At 46.8% G+C, this 15,750-nt stretch overlaps 1 long non-coding RNA gene across 1 annotated transcript in view; it reads right to left on the bottom strand.

Moving 5' to 3' along the window:
• LOC147728914 (uncharacterized) overlaps window positions 1–15,413 on the bottom strand; it is a 190,146-nt gene extending 174,733 nt beyond the window's left edge. Inside the window, exon 1 of the long non-coding RNA XR_015309586.1 lies at window positions 15,371–15,413. This is a non-coding gene — a long non-coding RNA (uncharacterized LOC147728914). The remainder of the gene's footprint in view (window positions 1–15,370) is intronic.
• Window positions 15,414–15,750: the final 337 nt, after the last annotated feature.

Below are 15,750 nucleotides of genomic sequence, written 5' to 3'. Positions count from 1 at the left end.
ACTGGCTGGATACATTACCAATGCGGAGCGATCGAACGGAACACTCGGGTGGAGCGGAGGGTGATGCGCCGGAGCAAGAATGACAATGACAATGTGGTTCCTGATCTCCAAACAATTAACATACCATACAGCTTGGTTTGATGTCTTTCATACTTATGTGATTTATGGTGGCATACACGAGGGTGGCGGGGGGAGTGGGACTCTTACCTCCTCTGGGTTTCTTTTTGTAGACTAGTTTAATGTTAGGGCGACAGGCACACTGCAAGTTGGGGTGGCTTTTGAGTCTAACGCAGGGGTGCAGGGTGGAGGTATTGTAACGGGTCCATGTTGGGGGGTGGAGGGGGGAGTTTGGGTATGTTTTATTTTTTCTCAAGGCAACGTATTGTTTGATTCCTGGATCTGGGTACTGTGTTCGCTATGGGGTGGATTCTGCATTCATTTCCGGGATGGGGGTAGTGGGTTGAAACTACTGTGTTGGAATGTCAATGGGTTGGGGGATAGGATAAAGCGGGGAGTAGTGTTGCAACTGCTGAGACGCCTCTCCCCTGATGTTGTGTTGCTGCAGGAGACGCACTTGATTGGAAACACTTGTCACTCCATGAATCGTCGAGGATATCTTCTTGCTGTACACTCTGGGTTCACTACTGGTTCTAGGTTGCGCGGGTAGCCTAGTCAAGAACTCTCTCCCCTTGGAAATAGACAGCATGATCCTTGATGACAGGGGGCGCTACGCTGCTCTCACAGGGAGGTGGGAGGGGAGGACTGTTTTGCTGATTTCGGTATATGTCCCGCCTGGTCTACAGACCTCGACTTTTGCTGATCTTGGGCGTGTGGTACTGGGGCTTCCGGATGGTATCCTGGTGATGGGCGAAGATTTCAACTCGGTTGTCTCCGGTAGTGTAGATCGCTACCCCCCCAGAGACCTGACTAGGTCACAGTCTTGGTTAAGCGGGTTTTTGGAGACACTGGGTTTGGTAGATTGTTGGAGGTTGATGCATCCGGGGCAGGTAAAATACACCTTTCACTCTGGGGCCCACAGTAGTCTCTCTAGACTTGACTATGTTTTGATGCTGGCGGTGCAGGCCTCCTCTGTCAGGGATATTAGGCATCTGGCCCGAGGTATATCAGATCACTCCCCACTGTGGCTCCAGATAGACACTAGTATGGGTGTCGAGGGACGGGTTGCCCGATTAATCCCTGGTATCTTCGCAACCCTAAAACTCGTGCTGAGTTGATTAAGTCCCTGGATCAGTACTTTGCTGAGAACAAGGGATCTGTGTCCTCTTCTGTGTCACTGTGGGAGGCATTTAAGACGGTCATCCGAGGACAGGCATTATTGTTAATCGCTGGCGCTAAGAAAAGTAAAAAATAAGGAGGTGGTCCATTTAGAGACTGAAATAACTGAGCTAGAAAGGGACTTGGAACTAGGTGTGACTCGTAACAAGCTTCATGCCCTTAGCCTCAAACAACTGGATTATAGGGCCCTGGTGACAGATGCCGCTAAAGTCATGAGTAGAGAGCAGCAGGGCAGACTGTATGATGTGGGAGATAAGGCAGGGAAACTGATTGCTTGGCTGGATAAAAAGGAGAGGGCGAGTAGTGTGGTTCCTGTGAATGAGAAACTTGATGGAGTGTGTGTGACTGACCCGATTGAGATTGTCAAGTGTTTCGCGGAACATTTCCGAAATGTGTATTCCCCAGTCTCCGATAGACCGGAGGAAGACTCCCACCTGTTGCTGCCTGACATTGCTTTGCCTCGCCTGTCGGATTCGGATGGGGACCTAATGGACGCTGCATTCTCAGCTGACGAGGTGGCCCTCGCTATTCGCTCTGTGCGCTCGGGCAAAGCTATGGGCCCTAATGATCTTCCCATCAAACTCTACAAGTTGCGTCCTGACAAAATGGCGCCGTATCTCCGTGATATGTTCCTTGAGTCGTGAGACATCGGCTCCCTTCCTCGTGATCAGCGTCTTGCTACCATCGTGGTGATTCACAAGGAGGGGAAACCGCGGGATCGCTGTGTGTCCTACAGGCCCATTTCGCTCTTAAACGCCGAACCAAAGATTCTCGCTAAGTTGCTGGCAAACCGCTTGATAAAAGTAATTAGTGACTTGATTCACCCAGATCAGTCCGGTTTCATCCCACACCGCAATACAGCACTTAACCTGAGGCGCCTGCACGGTGTTCTCGCGAGGGCGTCGTCGCTGCGTGAGCCGGCCATTTTGGCTTCCTTGGACACTACGATGGCTTTTGATACAGTGGAGTGGCTGTACCTCTGGGCCTCTCTTGCGAAATTTGGTTTTGGTCCTGGTTTCATTGGCTGAGTGAAACTTTTGTATGAGGAGCCTTTGGCACAGGTGGTAGTGAATGGTCGAGTGTCTAAGCCTATTATTCTTGGGAGGGGTACGCGGCAGGGCTGTCCGTTGTCCCCACTTCTTTTAGCCCTTGCCCTGGAGCCTCAGGCTGCCTGGCTGCGATGGGAGCCTTTGATGAAGGGTATTCAGTGGACCCCGGAATTCGAGAATCGTATATCGCTCTATGCAGATGGCATTTTGTTGTACCTCACGTCCCCTCGTAAGTCGTTGAATGTACTGTTTGATGTGCTCACCTCATTTGGAAGGAACTCTGGCCGTGTAATCAATTGGACCAAGTCCTGTGTGTATGTGCTTTCGGGTGATACCCCCCCCTTACCGCGCGGGTGTCCCATCCAGGTGTCACAGACAGGATTTAACCCCTTTCATGCTCATGACGAGCTCAGCTCGTCATGCAGTACACTGCTTGTGTGCTCATGACGAGCTGAGCTCGTCATGAACAATGGGATCTATCGGACTGCAGCACCCAGCGGAAATTGCTTTAGCATTCAAGGTGTTAAGTACTTGGGGATTTTCATAACTTTAGATCCTGTGGCTCGTTACGATTATAATTTGCTCCCTCCTCTTCAGAGGTTAAAATCTGATATTGCGGGCTGGCTCAGGCTACTGCTTTCACCACTTGGGCGCACAGCTCTTTTTAAAATGATTTCCTTACCGCGATTTCTATACACGCTCCAGAATACGTTTGATGTTGTCCCGGCAAGTTATTTTCGGGGGATGGAGAGTCTGCAGAGATGATTGATCTGGGATGGACACTCGCGTATTACCCTCGCCAAGCTCACACTTCCCTGGTACGACGGAGGTATAGCACTTCCGGATATCAGGCGATATTATTGGGCCTCTCAGTTGGGAGCGATTAACCATGGAATGTATGGACCAGCCTCTAACCCTGCATTCGAGATGGATAAGTACTTGTTGCCGGGTGGGGACTATAACAGGGCTCTTTATTCCAAAGCAGCGGGAAGGGAACTCTCGGGACCCACCAAGATAGCGGTACGAGTGTGGCATGATGCGAATGCGGCAACGGGATGAAGGGATCGACTGACCCGTGCGACTCTGCTTTACGCGTCTGAAAGACTGGGTTGTCTGTGGAGGACTAAAGGATTTGAAAAGTGGGATATGATTGGTATTAGAAGGGTGAGAGATCTGTGTGTTAAGGGTGAAATCAAGACCTTCGAGGCACTGAAGGTAGAGTATGAGCTGAGTGATAGGGAATTCTTCCGTTATGCACAGATTACCCACGCATTGACTTCCGTTTTTCCTGAGGGTGCTGACATACCCGAATCCTCCCCACTGGAAGATCGGGTGCTTGACGGCTATGTGTGTCAGGATTCGCCTCCACAGCAGCTCTAAACTGCCAAAAACTACATTTCCCATGAGTGTTAGGGGTTAACAGGAAGTGATATAATCAGTACTGGAAACCATGTTCCTTGCGCGTAATTTTGTATTCTGCATCCTTCGGCAGCTGTCGGAGGTATTCCGTAGAAGGGAGAGCGCCCGAAGCTGGAAGTTGGAGAAGCCAGCAGAAGCCGCCGTGTTTGTGAGTAAGGGAGCAGCTGCTTCTGTTCTGCACCGGCTTGTGTCCTGTTCGTGTGTTTTCTTATTCGGAAGCCTTGCTGGAGAGTAAAGGCTTTGTGGCGTTTTGGGATTGCTGCTTCGCTAAGCAGCTATCGTTACCAGAGAATCCTTTGCTGAGTTACGGGCATATCGGGTCAGTGAGCGGCTGCCACTGTTCTCCGGTTGTGCGCGTAGTGAGTGACAGCTCACAGAACTGTACCGCGGGTTACTGTGAGCGGCTGCCACGTAACGCCGGCTGTGTGGGGAGAGTGTTGTTTTCATTTAAGGACCTTACAGCGGGTTACTGCGTGCTCGGAGGCAGCGTAACATCGTCTGTGTTTGGATCATAGGGTTCTATGCCAAGACTTTACAGCGGGTTACTGCGTGCTCGGAGGCAGCGTAACACCGTCTGTTTATTTGGATCCCTTTTGTTTCTGTCCTGCAAAGAAAGAGCGGAGCCTTGCGGTGGTCGCAACTGCAGGTTACCGTGTCTAGGAGTCCGCACTGGTGTGTGGAAGGTGCTGTGAGGATAAAAGCATTGATTGCTTTACTTGCTTTAAATTTTGTACACAACTATATACCTAGGTAGGGGTTGACACTTTACAAGTTCTCAAGGAGGGCTGTGTTTCTTCAAGTTCATTCGCATCTTTGCAAGAGATGAATATAATCTTGTGCATACCTGCTACCTACAAGCATTTAAAGAAGGGTACTCATTCCTGTGAAGTCAAAAGAGTTGCATAACAGGGTATGGTGTATCATAACGCATATTCATATTAGATTGCCTAAATGACATATAGTTTCTGATGTATGGTTCTGCTTTCTTCTTCAGATGGTGTTACATGGGGGTCATTTGATGTTAGTTTAATTCATGTGCAGAGGACCAACAGGTATTTTTGACCTTCGTGAATTAGCGAGAATTGATGAGAGTAGATTGATTACCATTGTCTTATTGTTGTGTTTATGTCTTTCAGAGCCTTTGTCCCTACTGACCCCTCCCCTACCTAGTGTCCCTCGCTTGATAACTCGAAGACCCTGAGGGGTAACCCCATGTCAGGGTACTTGGTGATGTCAGGAGATGGTCCTTTATTCTGCTGCGACTGAACCCTGCGGAGCCAGACCTGACAGAATTACGCGCCCAAGATATTGGCTTCACCCGGTTCGGTTGTAGTGGAATAATGGCTACCATGGACGATGTGATGCAGGCATTACTGCTAGTTAAGCAGGAGTTGGCTTCTTCCAAGGCAGAGGCTGCTGCCTTGAAGGACAAGGTTGATAGATTGTCCAGGAATCCTTTTGACGCAGGTGCGGGCCATCCCAGATACAAGTAACTGTTCCACCTCCCATTCCTTTGGCCAGTCCCGAGAGGTTTCCCGGAGATCCTTCTAAAGTGCAGGTGTTTCTAACACAGATAATGCTCCATTTCTCCTGTAAACCCGCCTCTTTCCCAAGTAATCATTCACGTGTGGCATTTGCTATTTCGTATCTCATTGGGGATGCAGCAAATTGGGCGGTTCCTCTGGTAAGGAAAGACGATGCTATTCTTTCAGATTGGTCAGCTTTTAAGGCAGAGTTTGAGCGTGTGTTCGACCGTAGAGCTACAACCTTTAGTGCAGATAGAGAACTGCTTGAATTAAGACAAGGGAAAAAAGATCTGGTCACTTATTTAACCACCTTTAACAGGTTAATTGCAGAGACTGAATGGCCCGAGGAAAAGAGGATGTCTTTATTTTACCAGGGGTTAAGAGATGAACTTAAAGATGTTATAGTGCAAATAGATCCTCAACCTACTACTTGTGCTGCTATGATTAATCTGACTCTGAGACTGGATGGCAGAATGACGGAGAGAGGTGGGGATAGAAGGAGATGGGACAGGGGGTCATACAGGTACGATAGATTCTCTCGTAAACCAAGCTCACCTCCCGAGACGGGAGTGGAACCTATGGAAATAGGTGCTGTTAGACCTGCCCTGTCCAAGGAAGAAAGGCACACCAGGCGCATACAAGGATTATGTGTGTACTGTGGGAAAAAGGGGCATTTTGTAAGGGAGTGTCCTAACAAACCCAAATCATCAGATTCATGGATCAGTGGAAAAAAGGTAGCCGTGTCCTCTGCTGATACCCCAACCCAGTATAGAGAAACTCCAGAGAGAGGGAGGACAGAGAAAGGGTTACAGCTCCCTTCTTTGACGGCGTTTACACTGATGGAAAGTGAGACACATATGAAAATCCTTATGGATTTAACACATCAACATAAGACACATCAGGTACACGTGATGCTAGATTCAGGAGCCACCGGTAACTTCATAGACAGCGGTTTAGTATCCAGGTTTGGCATACACAAGGTGAAGTTGGGGAAGGCGGAAGAAGTGTATACTGTTGATGGGCAACCTTTAAAATCCGGGTTGATAGTAGAAAGCACTGAGAAGGTGGTATTGACATACACCATGATAATGGAAAGGCATACTGAGAGTTTGGCACTGAATATCATTGAGGCACCTCAGTACGAAGTTATTTTGGGCATGCCATGGTTGTGTCATCATAATCCCAGCATAGAGTGGAAGACTAAAACCATCACTTTCACATCTGAGGAGTGTGTGGATCATTTGTTTCCATTACATCAGGTAGCTGTTTCGGCTCTGTCCCAAGCCTATGTGGTGGCCATGGCAGCAGAGAAAGAGGTGTCATTGCCTTTGGAGTACTTGCAGTATGAGGATGTTTTTAGTGAGAAAATGGCGGAGACCCTACCCCCGCACAGAGAGTATGATTGCCGTATTGATTTGGTTGAAGGGGCGACTATACCATCATGTAGGGTGTATGCACTCTCGGAACCTGAAACCAAACACTTGAGGGGATATTTGGACCATTACCTTGAAATAGGGTTCATTCAGCCTTCTAGGTCTCCTGCTGCGTCTCCCCTTTTCTTCATTTCGAAAGCAAATGGTGATCTGAGGGCCTGTGTTGACTATAGAATCCTCAATAAGAACACTGTGAGGAACAGGTATCCATTGCCTTTAATCTCTGTGTTACTAGACCAAGTAAAAGAAGCTCAGATATACACCCACTTAGATCTAAGGGGGGCGTATCATCTAGTACGTATACGGAGTGGTGATGAGTGGAAAACTGCATTTAAAACCAGATACGGGCTGTACGAATACAGGGTCATGCCTTTTGGCCTGTGTAACGCTCCTGCAGCTTTTCAGTTTCTTTTAAATGACGTTTTTAAAGACTTTGTGGATTTATTTGTCGTTGTTTCTATAGACGACATCCTGATATATTCAGCGAATCCAAAAGACCATGTGGGTCATGTATGCAAGGTACTGGCTAGACTAAGGGTGCATAAACTGTATTGCAAACTTAGCAAGTGTGAGTTTGGAGTGAGACAATTTGAATTCCTGGGAGTGATGTTGTGTCCGGAGGGATTGCAGATGGCGGACAGGAAGATACTTGCAGTGCAAGACTGGCCAACCCCTAAGACAGTGCGGGAAGTGCAATGCTTTTTAGGCTTTGCAAACTATTATAGGCGGTTCATCCTGCAATTTTCCAAAGTAGCTGTCCCTATTACAAGGCTGGTAAAGAAAGGTTGTGTTTTCCAATGGACCCAGGAGGCTAATGACGCATTCATTTTCTTAAAAAAGGTGTTTACTGAAGCCCCTGTTTTGTCTCATCCTCGTTCAGAAGATCCTTTCATAGTCAAGGCAGATGCATCGGATGAAGCAGTAGGGGCTATACTGTCTAAAAGGGATCAGGTCACAGGACAGTTACACCCTGTAGCTTATTTATCAAAGAAATTGACCTCCGCTGAACAGCATTATACTATAGCCGAAAAAGAACTGCTGGCTATTAAAAAGGCTTTTGAGGAATGGCGGCATTACTTGTGGGGGGGCAGGCATCCTATTACTGTATATACAGATCACAGAAATCTGCAATATATGAGAACAGCGAGACATCTCTCTCAAAGGCAGATGAGGTGGATGCAATTTTTTGCAGAATATGACTTTGTGGTAAGATTCCGCCCTGGAGTGGAAAACCATAAAGCTGATTCTTTGTCCAGGTTAGATTCCAGAGGAAATTGTTCTATCAAGGCTGTACCTGGTTCAATAATAGATCCTTCCAAGGTAGTGGGTGCCATAACGATTGACAGGTTTTTGGAGACAGTTAAAGAACATCATACTGTGGGAGAATGGAATGCATGGGTGAATAACAACAGTGAGAGATCTCTGTGACAAGGGTTGCCGTTCCATCGCTCTAAGCTGTATGTACCCACCTCCTCTCTCCAGAAAGAGGCTTTTAGATGGTGTCATATTTCACCCTTGGCTGGTCATCAGGGTATCAAGAAATCGCAGGAGCTTACAATGAGACACTTTTGGTGGCCAGCGCTCAAGAAAGATGTTGCTAAATGGGTGACTGAATGTGAGGAATGCGCTAGGGCGAAGGGTGAAACGTGTGGTAAGAAAGGGAAACTTATACCCATGCCTACGCCAAACAGCCCATGGTCGCACATAAGTTTGGATTTCATCACTGGTTTACCTCTTGAAAAAGGGTTTTCGGCTGTTTTGGTGGTGATAGACAGCCATACGAAGCTTGGTCATTTCATTCCTTGCATTAACCTTTCCACTGCCAGTCAGACTGCTCAACTCCTCATGTCTAATGTGATTAAATTGCATGGAGTTCCGAAGACTATCGTGTCAGATAGAGGGCCGCAATTCATTGCCAGATTTTGGAAGATGTGGTGTAAGGCTTTACACATTGATTCTTCCATCTCAACCTCTTTCCATCCGCAAACAGACGGTCAGACCGAGAGGTTAAATCAAACTTTGAAAAAATACTTAAGGTGCTATGCCAAGGATGCACAGGAATCATGGGTGGACATGTTGTGGATGGCAGAATTGTCGTATAACAATTCATGGCACAGTTCGATTGGTCTGTCTCCCTTTCATGCTACATATGGGTATGATGCTGAGATTCTGCCTATCAACATCCCTGTGGAGGTTAGCAATCAGCCTGGGGTATTTAAGGAAGTCAGGAGATTGCAAAACTTACAGAAAAAGGTGAGAAGGCACTTGATCCATGCTAAGGAGGTGTACAAGAGGTGGGAGGACAGACACAGGCATGATGGACCTCAATACCAGGTGGGAGATAAGGTGTGGTTGTCAACCAAGAACAGCAAGTTTTAATTACGCAGTATTTTCCATCCCAGGTTCATTGGGCCATACACTGTGATGAAGCGTATCAATCCTGTAGCTTACAAGTTGCGCTTACCTGGTTCATTGAGAATACACCCTGTGTTCCATTGTAGTCTTCTGAAGCCAGCTGTGGGAGCTAGACGGCGCGCTCCCCCTCCGGTGTTGTGCGACGGGGGCTGGAATATGAGGTCAGGAGCATCAAGGATTCCAAGTTCCGTAGGGGAAGGTTGTGGTACTTGGTGTCCTGGAAGGGGTATACTGCTGAAGATGATTCCTGGGAGTCCTGTAGAGATGTGCATGCCCCGGCGGCTGTACGTTATTTATTTTATTTATTTATTTATTTATAGAGTTTTGTATAGCGCGGACAAGACCCGTGGGTATCAGAGCGCTTAACATATAAGATAAGTTACAGACATTATGGAGGCAATTGTAGCAACAGATATACATGAGTATAAGGTCTAAGGCGATAAGCTGTAAGGGGGATTATAAGTAAGAGTTCTTCAGCCTATCCAATTAGTATTAGGAGGTGAGTGAGGTAGGGTTGTATAGCATAACAGTGCAAATAACGTGTGTAAATAGCATTACTGAGTAAAAAGTGTTGCCATGTATCCGGGATCCTAGGCAATAAAACAAAGTGAGGTAGAGGGTATATCGTATTGTCTGAGAGTTACAGATATCGGAACCCCTTGATTTAAGGTAGTAGTAACGTGTGTGGCCAATGTATAAACATGAAATCAATCTGTTAACAGATAATTGATCTTCAGGAAGTTCCAGTCGAGGCCGTCTCTCTTTGGTGAGGATATTCTCATCAGTAATCAGTACTCTTCCCTAAGAGAGGTATTTGCTCATCATGTGGTTCTTCAGTTCGCGTTTGAATGTTATCGAGTTTTTAATCTTCCTGATGTTCGGAGGTAATGAATTCCAGACTCTGGGGGCGGCTCCTGAGAACGCTCGGTTGTAGGTCTTTTGCTTACGGAAAAAGGCTGGCCTCAGTAGCAGTTCTTTAGCGCTTCTCGTTGGTCTGTTGCTTCCCGATAGCTTAATTTTCTTGGCAAGGTATCTCGGCATGTTGTAGTGAACTGCTCTGTGGGTAATACAAGCAATCTTCATTTGAATTCTGGCTTCATAGGGTAGCCAGTTTAGTGTCTTCAGGTGAGGAGATATGTGGTCGAATTTCCTCGATCCCGTGATCAATCTTGCCGCTGCATTGAGACAGGCTTTTAGCGGTGCTATGGATGTTTTGGGTAGACCCGCTAACGTAGTGCAACCGTATTCAATCCTCGAAATAACTAGGTATTGTACAGCCAGTTTTAGGTCCGTCTTTGAGATGTACGGTTTCAATTTTCTTAGATAGTTCAGATGGAAGCGGGCACCCTTGGCCATTGAGTTTATGTGGTCTTTCATGTCAAGGTTCTCATCCAAGGTAATTCCAAGTGATTTAGCTGACTTAACTAGGGTCGGGGTGCAGTTCAGTGCTGTCACCAGTTTCGTCAATTCCTTTACCTCGGGACGGTTCTTAGTCGGTGAGATTAACAGGAATTCTGTTTTATGGGCATTTAGTTTCAAATGGTTCATGGTTAACCACTGTAGGGCTCTCTTTAGTGTCTTGTTCATTAGGTCTATGTCAGCACGGGAGGCGATCTTTATGTATATTTGCGTGTCATCTGCATACATGCGATAGGGTATCTGTGATCCCCGAAGGATCTCCGTGAGAGGTTCAACATACAGGTTGAATAGATCTGGGGATAATGTTGAACCTTGTGGGACCCCGACGGCAGTAGGACAAGGGGAAGAGGTCGCTTGATTGACCAGGAAACGTTGAGTCCTATTCTGCAAGAAAGATCTAAACCAATTCAGCACATTTCCTGACAAGCCCATCCTTTCTTGTAGCCTGGTCATCAACATTTCATGATTTACCGTGTCAAATGCAGATGACAGGTCTAGGAGAATCAGTAGGCATGCTTGATTTCTGTCTAGGGCTTGTAGGGCGTCGTCCACGATATGCAGGATCGCAGTTTCAGTACTATGCCCGGCTCTGAATCCAGATTGGCAATCATCTAGTAATTAGAACTTAGCGATGTGTACTGTTGACTCAGTTGGCCTTGTACGCATTTCTCAATAATTTTGGCCAATAAAAGTATGTTGGTCACTGGTCGATATTTGTTCGGGTCGGTTGCATCCGCTGTCGGTTTTTTGATGATGGGCACAACCTGACCTGTTTTTAGGCAGTCGGGCAGGGTCCCTTGGGTAAGTGAGGCATTTATTATCTCAGTCCAGATCGGAACTAGGGTATGGCTAATTACTCTTACGCACTTTGCCGGTAGAGGGTCTTGATAGTGGTTGTTCGGTCTGATTTCCATTAGCGTTTTTGTGATCTTATCTTGGTCATAAAGTTCGAATGTGTCCCACTTTGCCTTATTTTTTGTTTGGGGACTCTCTGTTGGCTAATTGGCCTCTTTTGTAGGTGAGGTAAGGTCGAGATGTTAATTGCGGCAGTTGAGAGTTCCACTTCAAGCAGTTTGGTTTTCTCCGTGAAAAATGTAGAGAATTCCTCACAACTTAGGGGAGTTTTTGGATTCTCGTGAACTGTTTTAGCTAGCTTATTCGACTGTTGTTTTAAAATCTCAAAGAGTTTCCGAGGTCTGTTTGAGGCATTGTCAAGTTCGGCTTTTATAAAATCTTTTTTGGATTTAATTATCTTCTTATTATATTGGCTTCTGGTATTCCTGAGGGCTATCAGCTCGGGAGAGGAGGGATGTTGCCTCCATTTCCTTTCGACCATTCTCAATTTGCGCCTGTCCTCATTTAGTGACTCACTGAACCAAGGATTTTTAGGTTTCTCGGATACTCTTTTCAGTGTCTGTGGCATGGTGTCATTGACGATATTTCCTATTGAGGTTAAGTAGTGCTCCGTTAACTCGCTGACATTCAGTCTGTTGTTTGGTGGCTTCAAGACTTTCTCACATCTTTCCTTCCATCGTAGGTTCCCTGCCAAGCCTGGGCCGGGGAGCCGTTAGGAAGGGGGATGTACTGTCAGGATTCGCCCCCACAGCAGCTCTAAACCGCCAAAAACTACATTTCCCATGAGTGTTAGGGGTTAACAGGAAGTGATATAATCAGTACTGGAAACCATGTTCCTTGTGCGTAATTTTGTATTCTGCATCCTTCGGCGGCTGTCGGAGGTGTTCCGTAGAAGGGAGAGCGCCCGGAGCTGGAAGTTGGAGAAGCCAGCAAAAGCCGCCGTGTTTGTGAGTAAGGGAGCAGCTGCTTCTGTTCTGCACCGGCTTGTGTCCTGTTCGTGTGTTTTCTTATTCGGAAGCCTTGCTGGAGAGTAAAGGCTTTGTGGCGTTTTGGGATTGCTGCTTCGCTAAGCAGCTATCGTTACCAGAGAATCCTTTGCTGAGTTACGGGCATATCGGGTCAGTGAGCGGCTGCCACTGTTCTCCGGTTGTGCGCGTAGTGAGTGACAGCTCACAGAACTGTACAGCGGGTAACTGTGAGCGGCTGCCACGTAACGCCGGCTGTGTGGGGAGAGTGTTGTTTTCATTTAAGGACCTTACAGCGGGTTACTGCGTGCTCGGAGGCAGCGTAACACCATCTGTGTTTGGATCATAGGGTTCTATGCCAAGACTTTACAGCGGGTTACTGCGTGCTCGGAGGCAGCGTAACACCGTCTGTTTATTTGGATCCCTTTTGTTTCTGTCCTGCAAAGAAAGAGCGGAGCTTGCGGTGGTCGCAACCGCAGGTTACCGTGTCTAGGAGTCCGCACTGGTGTGTGGAAGGTGCTGTGAGGATAACAGCATTGATTGCTTTACTTGCTTTAAATTTTGTACACAACCATATACCTAGGTAGGGGTTGACACTTTACAAGTTCTCAAGGAGGGCTGTGTTTCTTCAAGTTCATTCGCATCTTTGCAAGAGATGAATATAATCTTGTGCATACCTGCTACTTACAAGCATTTAAAGAAGGGTACTCATTCCTGTGAAGTCAAAAGAATTGCATAACAGGGTATGGTGTATCATAACGCATATTCATATTAGATTGCCTAAATGACATATAGTTTCTGATGTATGGTTCTGCTTTCTTCTTCAGATGGTGTTACATGGGGGTCATTTGATGTTAGTTTAATTCATGTGCAGAGGACCAACAGGTATTTTTGACCTTCGTGAATTAGCGAGAATTGATGAGAGTAGATTGATTACCATTGTCTTATTGTTGTGTTTATGTCTCTCAGAGCCTTTGTCCCTGCTGACCCCTCCCCTACCTAGTGTCCCTCGCTTGATAACTCGAAGACCCTGGGGGGTAACCCCATGTCAGGGTACTTGGTGATGTCAGGAGATGGTCCTTTATTCTGCTGCGACTGAACCCTGCGGAGCCAGACCTGACAACGTGCCCGACAGCACTATTTCTTTGATATATAAGAAATTGATTAATAATCGAACGGATCTACTGGTACGGCTCAGGAAGATTTGGACCAGCGACGGTTTGGAGTTGGACGACGAGGACTCGCAGTCGGCACTATCCTCACCTAAGGAGGTTGCAATTCCGGCCCGTCTCCGACTCGTTCAACTTAAAATCCTACATTGGAAATATGTCACTGCTCCACGCTTGATTCATATGGGTTATTCAGTGGATGGGTTATGTAGGCGTGGTTGTGGACTGGTTGGAACCTTCCTCCATATAATTTGGGAGTGTCCGGGGGTGGTGGTGTTCTGGAATCGTGTACATGCTGTGATGGAAAGAGTTACGGGGGTGGCGTTATTGCCTGAAGCTAGGCGTTGCCTCTTGAATGTCTGGGAACCGAATGACTATACTGTGGCACAGACGCAGTGGGCGACCCTTGCGAATATGATTGCTAAGAGAGACATCGCATAATTATCGGGCTCCCAGCGGCCGCCCACGGTGTTGGCATTGAAGGAGAACATGGACTGGTGTATGTTCAGGGAGAAGACGGTGTATGTGGCACGGGGTAGACCCAGGAAATGGAATAAAATTTGGAGCCAGTGGAACTCCTACCGTGGAAATGTATGCACGCCTCCATTTGTGGAGACCCCAGAGGTTCCCCTTTACCCCTGATCCGGCATTCTAAGTCTTGTGTAGCTTTTATAATTACTAATTCTGTTTCCTCACTGCCCCCCCCCCTTTCAGCAATGATGTCAGTACTCTACTGCACTGCAGTTGTCCTCCTCCTTGAACACATGTCCGAATGTATTGTCTTATTGCCTTGTGTATAAGTTCTTTTTTTTTCTCTTTAATAAAATAAAAATCATACCAACAAAAAAAAAACAAAGAGGAGAGAGAGCCGCAGGAGAAACCAAATGGGAGATGACAGGAGAAACAGTGAGTGAAGAGAAGTCACGGCTCAGCTGGTGGCAGACCCTCCAGAGCACAACCGAGCCAGAGAGAGACGAGGCCACAGAGTCCAGAAGGAGAAAGCCTCTGCTGCTATAGTGCCTCCCAGGAGGCAGCAGACTGGAGCCGCACCCGGACCCAGCCACACTCAGGAGGGAAAGTGTCTTGACCAGGTAAGTTCCCTTATATGAGAGTAGAAGGGCAGTCCCAGGGAGAACTGGCCGTATAGGCATTGGGCGCTTCCCCGGGAGGCTGGAAGGGTGGTGGCCGACTTTGCAGCGTTGATGGCCGATTTAGTTACTGGGAGCAGGTTTTGCAGCAGTGGTGCAATATCGGTCCCCAGTAACAAATGCAGCAGTGCTTCATACTTACAACCTCCCCTCTCCTCCGGGGGCTGGTCCGACAAAATTGCCAGGGCTGCTTTGGGTTCCCAGTCCGGCCCTGGGCAATCCTGACAGAAGGGTGGAGGGAGTGGGAGCTACTAAAGAATGTTTTGCATACAAAACAGTTATACAAAGAGAGGCTACAGTCAGTATGATTTTTTTTTTGGTCTTTGTGTCTCTTTTAAATGGGTCACATGACTAATCTCCGTCACGCTAGCTAATCAAGGAAGGTTCCCAGCACGCGATTCACTGCCTAAAGGTGCGAAGGCGTTTTTTTTTTGTTGAGAGATTCTTTATTTAATTTGTTTAATTTCTTTTAATTTTATTTACTTATTTCAATATTGGTATAAGATACTCACTAGCTCAGAGGAACAGATGAGCATAAAAATATAATTAAGGCTTCAAGGAAGATAAAGAGAAGTTAAGGAAAAGTGAAATAAGAGAAAGAAAATAACTAGAAGAACTAAAGAAGACATAATAGAGATGGAAAAATTAAGAGATGTAGAAACAGATAAATACTTACCTGTCACTCTGATCTGTCTGGGACATCCGGTCCCCCTGACGGAAGCACCTGGAAGGAGAAGAAAAGAGGCATTGTCAACAACAAAGAACGGGGGAAAGGACAAGAGAAAGACAATAAAGAGAGACATGTTAAGAACTACGTAGTACACGCAATTAGAGAAAATCAATGAAGAAACATTTACAACCAGAGAAACTTGCTAGTCTGGAGTCTTTTTTTCATTAATCTGGGCATCCCCTTATGAGAGGCAGTAAGCCTTCTATTTCAATGATCAGTACATACATCAAAATAGCCTGTCCTACGATTTTTCTAAGGAATCCCTCCCTTTGCCGTTCAGGACCGGTAAACAAGAGGCAATGTGGCCTTGCAGGATAAATCTAGGA

This window comes from Lissotriton vulgaris, chromosome 3_1 (genome assembly GCF_964263255.1).
Source record: "Lissotriton vulgaris chromosome 3_1, aLisVul1.2, whole genome shotgun sequence".
Lineage (NCBI taxonomy): Eukaryota > Metazoa > Chordata > Amphibia > Caudata > Salamandridae > Lissotriton > Lissotriton vulgaris.
This window is presented reverse-complemented; position numbering and strand designations above follow the sequence as displayed.